The sequence below is a fragment of the Halyomorpha halys genome, unplaced genomic scaffold (genome assembly GCF_000696795.3).
Source record: "Halyomorpha halys isolate HHAL.00 unplaced genomic scaffold, Hhal_1.1 Scaffold413.1, whole genome shotgun sequence".
NCBI classification, from domain to species: Eukaryota; Metazoa; Arthropoda; class Insecta; order Hemiptera; family Pentatomidae; genus Halyomorpha; species Halyomorpha halys.
The window spans coordinates 49,619-60,094 of NW_027104790.1; the positions used below are offsets into that span (position 1 = coordinate 49,619).

The 10,476-nt window shown below is 31.3% G+C and overlaps 1 long non-coding RNA gene across 1 annotated transcript in view; it reads right to left on the reverse strand.

Annotated features, from left to right (window-relative positions):
* Positions 1-7,609: 7,609 nt before the first annotated feature.
* The window catches only part of LOC136795266 (uncharacterized), a 58,454-nt gene continuing 55,587 nt past the window's right edge, over positions 7,610-10,476 (reverse strand). Inside the window, exons 2-3 of the long non-coding RNA XR_010842840.1 lie at positions 7,920-7,968; positions 7,610-7,839 (exon numbers count right to left, since the gene is read on the reverse strand). This is a non-coding gene — a long non-coding RNA (uncharacterized lncRNA). The remainder of the gene's footprint in view (positions 7,840-7,919; positions 7,969-10,476) is intronic.

Here is a 10,476-nt window from a genome sequence, read left to right on the forward strand (position 1 = left end):
CGGAGAAAATGAAATTAGTTCTGTTTATATTTTTTTTAAAAAATATTGTAATGTCTATAGATTCGAATTCGAGACGGAGAGATCCTGGGTTCGTGAGCCTCGTGCGCTGCCAACTGAGCCAAGGAATTACAGTATTTCTGAACAGCTAATTACTTCCACTTTTTAGTTCTATGTTTCTTATATTAGAGGAGACATTTATAAAGTAGGTTTCTCCATAACCGTCTTGATCTGACCAGAGGGCATGGATTTCTATGTCGTCTGAATTGGCAGCTATTACTGTCTCTAGATGCTGGATTGATGACTGATGCTGTGAAAATTATGAACAGTACCGAGCTTTTAGGTATTACGCAGGTGGTATGGAAGTCTTCGTCGACCCTTCTTTTAAGTTACCTTCTAATTAGTAGTCACAGAGAAGCGAAGATATTGAACTCCTCTAGTTAGTGTAGTAGGGATGTTGAAGACACACTCGAAGGTTTTATAGAAGTCAAGAGAAATAAAGCCCGTAGCTTCTTATGCCTGACCTCTATGGTGTACACCTGTAGCTTTGCCAGCTAACCCTAACCAACTTGCTAAAAATATCTCTAAAAACTGAATTAACGGCTCCAACGATTATGTTCGAATACAGGTCTGACTAAAGACCTGCAGAGGTACACGGAACCAAATTTGTTCCTTGACGTCTAATGTACGAGTGAAATTTGTCGATTCTCAGAACACGAATATTTTTTAATTCCTGCATGGATACAAAACTTTCCTACAATTGCTGCTGATGAATCGATTTACCCGATTTGTAAAATAATTGAAAATAAAACATTCTTTCTTGATCTAATTTTTCCTTTCGGTTTGAAAACTGAAACCACGTGGGAAACCAACAACATTTAAGTACGCTCTGGATTAATTTTCATTAAGAAAATGAATTTAATTATAAATAATATAATTCTAGCATTAGAGAGGAGACAATTGGTTAAAAGACTATGCAGAAAAGAAAGGAGCGTATACATGAACCGAAAAAGTTGAAACTGCTTGAAAGGAAAATAATTGTTTCATGAAAAAAAAAAAAAAAAATAGGGAAAAACGGGTATTTTAAATTTCCAATACCAACATTAATTTACAAGTTCCTTTTTCTACTTTTATGACAAAGATTCTATCTAATGAAATAGGAGTAGATAGGATTATGATCATTTGGAGTGCATGGTGGTAAAAGATACCTTTGTTGTTGGCTTGGAGAAAGGAGAGTAATGGAGGGAGTTAATTATGAGAAGCCGAAAAGGTGGCTTTATAAGACTCCCAAAGAAAGCAGAAAGAGAGAAGATTCCCACTGAAAGGAGATAAGGAACATCAGAGATGCTATACTTGCAAGATTAAGTTGGATAGTTATTTTTTTTTTGGAGGGGGGAGATTAGTATAAATTCCAAGTCATTTTTTAAATTTTAACATTTTAAGTTTCTGTTATTGACAGATGTAATACATAATTAACTGGTAGTTAATTATTCAAAGTTTTTTATTAATGCATAAAACATTTTCACGATCGCAATACTTTCCTTGTCTGTATATTTTATATATTGCCAAGTGAAATTAATAATTAATACCTGTTTACTATCAAAGAATAAAAGAAGCAGAGAGCACCAGAGCTCTATCACTAAGATTGTATTTCCTACACAGATTAATTTGTAATAAAAAAGTATAGTGTAGTTTAGAGTTTTCATAAATACTTTAGAATAAATAAACATGGGAATGGAAGGGAAGTTATGAGGTTATTACTGTTATAATCAATGTTTTATGTTTTTTTTTCTTTTTAATAAACAACTTTAACAGTTGTATTAAATTAATTATTATTTATTTTTTGGTATCAAACTTTTTTTCTCGAAATAAACTTATTTTCCATTAACTGCTTCAACAAACCATGGACTCAAAAATTCATCAAGCCAATGAAAATTTAGTTTATTAAATTTTAAATCCGGTCTAAAACTTTTAGAACAGTAAAGCCATTTTAGGACCTTTAATATCACGTCTTTAACATTCACATTGCAATATGTCAGAAGGCCGTAATAAATTTTTCTTGATGATGAACCTAATTATTGGCAATTGTATTTTCTACAACTTCTGTTCAGTTTACATTTGCGATTAAATAAATAGTTTTCCAAATAATTTCATTAGTGAAGGAAATTTCTATTCAAGTCAAACCAGCGCTCTGGGGCGTGGCAAACTACTCACTGGGCTGGGCTTTACTCTTGCTTAATTAGGACATTAAGTTGATGCCACCCCTCATCTAACGTTGAGATCAAAGAGTTTCCATCCCCCTGGGCCATATACATATGTAATTACTAACTATTGGGAAGGGTTCGATTCTGGTAAATCGGCCCTAATATGTTCTAAAAAGTAAATTTTATTAAGCGAAATAATCGTGGACTACTAGTGGTACGTATAACAGAAAAAAAAAAATTAAATTGACTGTATACCAGTCGTCTTTTGTTTTTCTCTATTAAACAGTAAAGAATTTTACATTCGCGGGATCTTTTAGGTAAGCCTAACAAGAACTATTGAGATTAAGATAAAATCTAAAAATCAGCTTTCCAGAACTGATGAAACACTTTTGGAAAAATGCTGATTTTTGTCAAATTAATTTTCAGGATGGAGAAGAGAGGAGAAGCGAGGCCGTTGGTGTTTACCAATAAGCAGGTATATTTTGGTCGAGTGAGCTAACAGCTGTCTAGGAATAGATGGCGGAGTAGGATCTCCTCCCAAGATCTGATTCATAGTCTCCCATCTTCACTGTCCCTATCCCTACTTCCTTCTAATTTATCATCATATTCTTTTTAGTAAGGTATGATTAACCCTTTATAATGCACTATAACAAAAACTACATTAGTTATTCGATAGTAAAACAATTAGTAATTAGTGTTTAAATCCACCAATACCTTATGAGAACAAGTTCTGGATGATGCAGTCCTAAGTAGTAAAGTTTCAAGGGCTTATTTGCCTTTTTACTTGCAACTTTTCAAAAACAGGTAGTAGCATTAAAGAAATAATGAAAAAATCAAGGGATGGAAAGCTTCAGGATGGAATCAAGAGAAGTGGAAAGCTTGAGACCTGTTAAACCAGTCGGCAATGGTTCCTTCATTTTATTATATCACACAAAAGAGGTAAATTGGACCTTCATTTATGGGACGTCCCCCGAATTACAGATAATAATACTGAAATAGGGTCTGATCTAAAGCGAACATCAGCGCCAGATGATTCACATCCGGATCTGGTATCGCTGATTATTCAGACTGGTCAGGATCGCGTGAAGAGCTGGGTCCGAAACCGGATAAAAGAGGGATAATAAGCCAGTGAGAACACCCTAAACCAGTGGTCGTGGAGGGCACTGAAAGGACAAATAGGAACCTCTTTTTTTTCTCACATTATTTTTTAAATTATACGCACCTCTTTGAAAATTCGGCATAGCGGAGACCGCCATATATGTTTTCATACCCTGCACTACCTAAGAGGTATAGAGAACTATGCTGCTGAGGGAAATGGGGCGTTTTGTTATTAAAGAAGGTAGTTCCCTCAGCTGTCAGCTGGAAACATCAGGCAATGATCTGCACTTCAGCCCCTGTGTACAGTATAAGAACATCAATCAGAAGAGGACCAGTTACAGGGGAGCCCCGGAAAACAACATGTTGTAAGTGACAACACTTAATGACATTAATTGTAGTAGAACACATTCAGTTTAAATGTTTACTGACAGCTATTGTTTATACAATATGACTTCACTGACAAACCTGCCAATATGCAATGTAGTGGGAAATAGATATTTCTAGCGTGATCATATAGAACAAGTCTGCAACGGAGCAGCCATTTTGAATTAAAATGAAGAATGAAGAAGGAAGAAGAATGAGGTTCATTAGTTTTACTGGGAGAGATCACACCTTCACCCTCACCCCTACCTCTTGGTCACGGATGGTGATAAGACACAGAGCCTACAAAAGGTTTGTGAAATGATATTGATTTCATGAATACCGATCGTAGTCTTTCGTCAACTAAACACAAAAAAGTTCAGAAAGCAACATTAATAATTACATAAAAGTTTCAAATTATTGAATCAATTCAAAGACAGAGTAATTCTCACCTCATACCAATTAGGAGAAACCTTGAAAAAAAATATATACGTATGGTTTTTAAGGAAAATTGAAGACTTTATATTCAGGAAAACATTAATATAATTTAAAATGGAATGATTCATTTTACTCAGCGTTTTTGACCGCGATCCGATAATTTTAAGCGCATATAAATTTGTTCCCATTACTTGTTTCAGTTCTATAATAATAGGAGGGTGAGAAAAAAATTCCATTACGTTTTTTTGATGACAAGGAAATATCATTTCATAATCATAAAATATTTTAAACAATAGAAAATCAGGTTTCGTATAAACAAATTAAGAAATGCATCTGTAATGGGGGATATAGCACTGACTAATTCATTTGCGACTTATGCAATTTGCTAAAGTTGATTAGTTTTTAAATACGATCATTGCTAATTTTATTTTATAAATTATTCTACGTTTTTATTTTATTTGAATCCTTAAAGTATTTCGCATTATGTTTTAATCCATTTTCAATACTTTTACGTACTTACTGTTTCTTATTCGTAAAGATAAGGTTATTAATATTAATTAATACCTGTTCTAATTTCTTTCTTAGCTATGACTTATTATTGGCATTTCAAGAGTATATTTGAATCTTTGGCTATATTACAGCATATCTGGTGTTTATTAATTCATATAAAAATATTATTTACGGAACCTACTCTGAATGATTTAAACTTTATTCAAACTAGCACCTATCGTGCACCACTCTGTTTCCCTGTAACAGAAGTAAAATGACCAACCTCCTTGCCTTTGAATCAGAACAGGGAAATTGCCTTTCCAGCTCCAGGTTTCCAACCCATATGAACCAATTTTATCTCTTTTATTACTATCATGATGGAGAAGCAAATACTCTGGGAACTGCCGGCACACTGAGGGAGTTATGGAGAGAGGGGGAATCAGAGCAAGCTAAGGCCACCAGGAATCCATCATCCACCAACAGGTGCCTAAAATCCACACATTAATAAGAAATAGACCCCCAGAATCTAAATTTAACTTAAACAATTAATCACTATTTTGGACCTGTGGATTATTCTCTCCCTCTGCCACCTTTATATTCGTATTCTCTCTCCTTCTGCCACCTTTATATTCGTATTCTCTCTCCCTCTGCCACCTTTATATTCGTATTCTCTCTCCCTCTGCCACCTTTATATTCGTATTCTCTCTCCCTCTCTCTCACATTATATTCTTATTCACCCCCTCTCTCACCTTTATATTCTTATTTCAATATATTAATTCACTTATACAGTTCATTCTGTTTTATTTAATATCTGAACTAATCTTAAAAATATCAATTCACTGCATACTTTGGATTCACCCCAAACTGCTTCATTTGAACACATATTTTACGCTTATTTTATTATATATATATATATATATATATATATTATTATACATGCCATGTTCTATTGTAATATAATTATTATATTATAAAGTTGATATTATAAGGGGTTTTGTTGCTTGTTAACGAGGGAATCAGGTATGTACTGCAAACCGTTTATACCCTAACATTGTTCATAAGAACTATTTAAATAACTAAATGTTTTAAACCATAATCACATTGACATACATACTCTTTCTTATTGATGCAGAGAGAGCACACGGTTTATTAGATTAATTATTTTTTATATATGATTGTTTGAGAGTGGTTTAGTTAATTATCAATTTACCTAATGATACAACCCTCAATATTGATGTTATTGATTTTTAAAAACCCAAAATTACAGGCTAATTGTCCTTGTCACATATAACTTTTTTTTAAATAAATTGATATCCTAGATTTCTTAACTTTTTTACAAAACACTTTCCCTTCTTTTATTAATATTTACAACTTAAAAAACACGGTTTATTGTCATAACATTTGAGCTGCCTAACAAGTGATGTAATATTGCACTATTAATAGCAGGCCATTAGTCAACTTCAGTCAGTCAGAACAAGTCATCAGAAAATTCAAAACCAAGTATAAAAATATTAAAAGCATTTTCTTAGGCATTCATCCAACAGTCTAAAACAACCTATTAGATCTAGAACCAAGGATTTAAAACACATTATTAACGTTATATCTTTCAAATTTCAAAAATAGTTGAATGTAAAATTTTCTTTAAAAATAAATAAATAAACTACATTAAGTTAAAACGGGTTATTAGAGATATCACCAATACATACTAAAAAATTACCTTGGATTTTTCACAACCTTTATATTCTTCAACTCATAAAATATATATTGATACAAAATTACCATCTAATTAATTACCCGAAAGCAGAAATGGTTATAAAACTTGACTTAAACCTTTTAACTTTGCTCGGCTAACGCTGAGGTAATACGGTATAAATTTCACACTGTTCTGGAAACTTCGAAAGTTAAAAGCAGAATTCGGCGAAACCCTGTCAGACCCAAATGTTCCAGTTGAATGCTTCAACATTTTACATTCAATGAATCGGTAACTGACAGATTGATTAAAGCGTTTTATATCATAAAAAATTTTTTTTTTAGAAATCACATTTATACAAGAAATGTCGACTGAAGCTAAAATTAAAAGCTTCTCGAGATGCGTTCAGCGAGACTGAAACCCAGTCCCATTCAGCACCTCAAGTATTGCGAATTCAAACTATACTTCATAGTATCACATTATTTAAAAAAAAAAATTTAAATGGGAAAATAGATTATATTATATGATACCTACTGAAGGTATTATCAATTACAGTCAGTCTGAGCAACTGTTTTAGTAAAATAGTTTAAGAATTTATCGAAATTCAATATCAATTAAACAATGTATTGATAAAATATCTACATTAAAACTTACCTTTTAGTCAGTAATGGAAAAAGAATACACTTACCTGCAAACAAGAATAAAATTATTCAACACTTTATCAATATTTATGGAGTAATTACAATATTTCTACTATTATCTATGCGTCAGTAGGCAAAATCTTTTATAAAATATATCACCATTAAAGAATGAAATTTTATAAAATCAATTCACACAAACTAAACGTTAAAAAAAAAAGTTTTAAAAAACAAAAATTTATTTATTTTAAATATAATTTTAATTAAGTGTACATACCTAATGAGAAAATAACACATTTTAAACTAAATAGAAATCTATAATATATTGTTAATAATCAGTATAACGGATTGATTTATGTTAGATATATATATTTCTAAGAGTGAGAAAAAGTATCGATTAAATTTACACAGTAAATACTAACATAACATATATATTCTAATGTTATTTGTTATTTATTTATAATAAATAAATAAGAACAAAATACACCTTTTGGAATTAAAAATTTTCCTGAAATAGTAGCTTAGACAGAAAACTATTAAATTCCACACATTACTCACAAATATGGTAAACGTAACACGATAGAATCTAATCAGTATCATCATACAGCATTATACAACACTATAAAAAGTACTTTACATTTAGCTATACTTCCATAAGCCTATAATTAATTAGTTTATTATCCACTCACCATTTTCACACCCATACTTTCAACAAATCTCATTCCAATTAGAAATCATCCATATGAGGTGAGATTGTGTCGAAAGAAAAGGGTGAGAACAACCAAAGAAAGGAAATCCTACTAGGCCGAACCCGCCCCACTAAGACCCCCGGGGAGTGTCGGTCCTGTATCACATTTGAAATATTTGCTTGAATCGGGAATACGAGACTTTAAGATCGTCAAATCGAGCAGTATTTAAAAAGCGCCTGAAATTGAAAAATGGCATAAAAAAAGGCTAGTGGCCTCTTATTGAAGCTATTAGTTTTATCATTTAATTAGTACGTACCAAGAGCAATCTTCGTGCCCAGCAATTTTTTTTTCAGTTTTATTGAAACCTGTGAATAGTGTTGGGTCCCATATGAATAATTAATTTTACGCAGACTTAAGTAATATACTATATTCTTATTCAACTACTACCTGAAATATTATCTCTACAGTTTCATAACTACGCTTATCTTGGTTGCCTTGTTATCACATTATCATTAAGCTAAGTTCGCTTAACGTAGTAAGATTGTACCCCTGTTATTTAGTGAACTGTGATCACTTTTTTTTAAAATGGATATTGTTGAAGCCGATGAACTTTGTTGTAGAGGCACCAAAATTACTATTTAAAACATATTTTCTTCCAATTGGAGAAAAATGGAACGCAAAAAACAAAAACATTTTGAGATTTTGGAAAGTTAGATTAGATGCCTATGCACCGAATACATTTTGTTAAATTTCAAGAAATAAGAATTATCGAAAAAAAAAAAAAAAGTAGTCAAAATTAGCTCAGAGTATTCTTTTCAGTCAAAGAAGAAAAAAGAGCGAGATTGTACCAAAATAAAAAAGATATTACTACCACCTCAAAAAGCGTTTTCTATTCAAAATATAAAACCGAAATATATATGTCTATCCTTCCACACTTAAAACATCCAAACATGTTGGTAAATTTGTAAACCCTTTAAATATGTGTTAGTCGCACCTCCATGTTCGAGAACAGTTCTTTAAAAAAACTCCACGGCAATAACTCCCTCGGTATTGATAAATAGAAATGCAACAGCGTCTGTAATATTTCGACTGACTAAAATTTTCAACTCTTCAGTAGAGTATTAAGAAACCCTTTTTTACATTTACAGTCTAAAGATACATTTTTTTTTACAAAAGAAAAAGATTTATTTCTTCTTATAAATTTAGAAAATATTATAAATTATTTTTCATTCCTTTCTACCGATGGTAAGGAACTTAATTTTTAAATGTATTAAAGCTCATAATGTAGTTTTTGAGACAAAATGCAAATCTTTCACTGCCAAGTTTATCATAATACCATTGTAATTACAATATTATTTTTCTCTTTTAAAAAAAAAAATAAATAAAAAAAATGAAAATTGGAAATGCTTATTATATCAAAAAAATCTTCATTCTGAACAATGAGCTTATCAATTAAAACGAATATGAGCATATTTAAATTTTTGTCTACAAGATCATCAAACACGGTGTTTTGAACACAAAACACATCCCATTGTTTGAGAATGTCGTAGCAATTCAATTGTTATAACTTCTAGGATAGCCATACATACCATGCCATTAGAACATTCACTTTTAGCGAGTCATTAGTCGATGAACATGTCATAATCTCTCACGAGGAGACTATAACACACCCCCCTCCCCCTCAAAAAAAGGAATCCTTCCAGGCCCGATTTATCGACAGTCTTATCTCACCTTTGAAAGATTTATTTAAAACAGGAACAGGAGACAGGTTAATTTAACCGAGCAACAATGAAAAATTAAGCTAAAATTGTAAAACGGTGGAATTTTATCAGATTCTATCTATCACTTTTGGTATATTAATACAACTGAACTACACTTCAAACCAGTAGCTGCATTCTCAAGTTTCAAAATATTAAAATTTATTCAGATTTTACTATTCTTCATAATAAATTAGAATGTGTTTCTTTTCAACAAACATATTAATTTTTCATGAACGAGTAATTAAATTTCTTCTTTGTTTTATTGGAATGTCTTGTCTAATTATTCAGTTTATTGTTATTTTTCATCTTTAATACAGTCCAATATTAAAGATCAAAGAGCTTATTGCGTCGATTCAATTTATTCGAATTTCTAGTCCGAATTTATTAATAAGAAAATTAAGTTTTAATGATTTAGATATTTCTTGAGCTGAATACTCAACAATAAATTCATAGTACCTTTAGAAAGAATTTTCGCAATGCAAATTAAATCAAATAACATATATTTTTTTTTTATTCGGTTTGGTCCTAATTGAGGGAAAGGGTGGAGATTACAGTAAAATGGGTTTAGTATCAGTTTGATCAGATACCGAAAATTACTTTAAGGATATAAATTAGTGAAATTCTGGGACTTGTGCCACACCCTGCACACAGCCTAGATCCCTGATCCATCAGATTATCATTTATTTCGTTCCATATGACCTTATTTTTTCAAAAGAAAATAAGTTATGATTTTTCAAACCTCGATATCGTGGTTTATGAGGTTTTCGAAAGTCGTCCCAAGGAGTGGAGGATTCCATGCTGGGCTCTGTTTCATAATGAAAGCTAATAGTATTAGTTCATAGTACAAGTGTAGAAATTAGTGTGGTAATAATACTAATACTTATTTTTTCATGATAGGGAGGACTATTGGTGATATTACAGGAATTAAAAAATACTAAAGTATAAGTTACTATTGTACAAGTCTGTGTAATTGAATTAAGATAAATCTACAAGACTAATAATATTAGTTTGTACTTTATTATGAAACGGGGCCTAGGTATCAAACAGCTGGTTTGATACCTAGATAGTTGACTATATTTTGAATCTTAATTTTGTATTGTATCATATAAATAT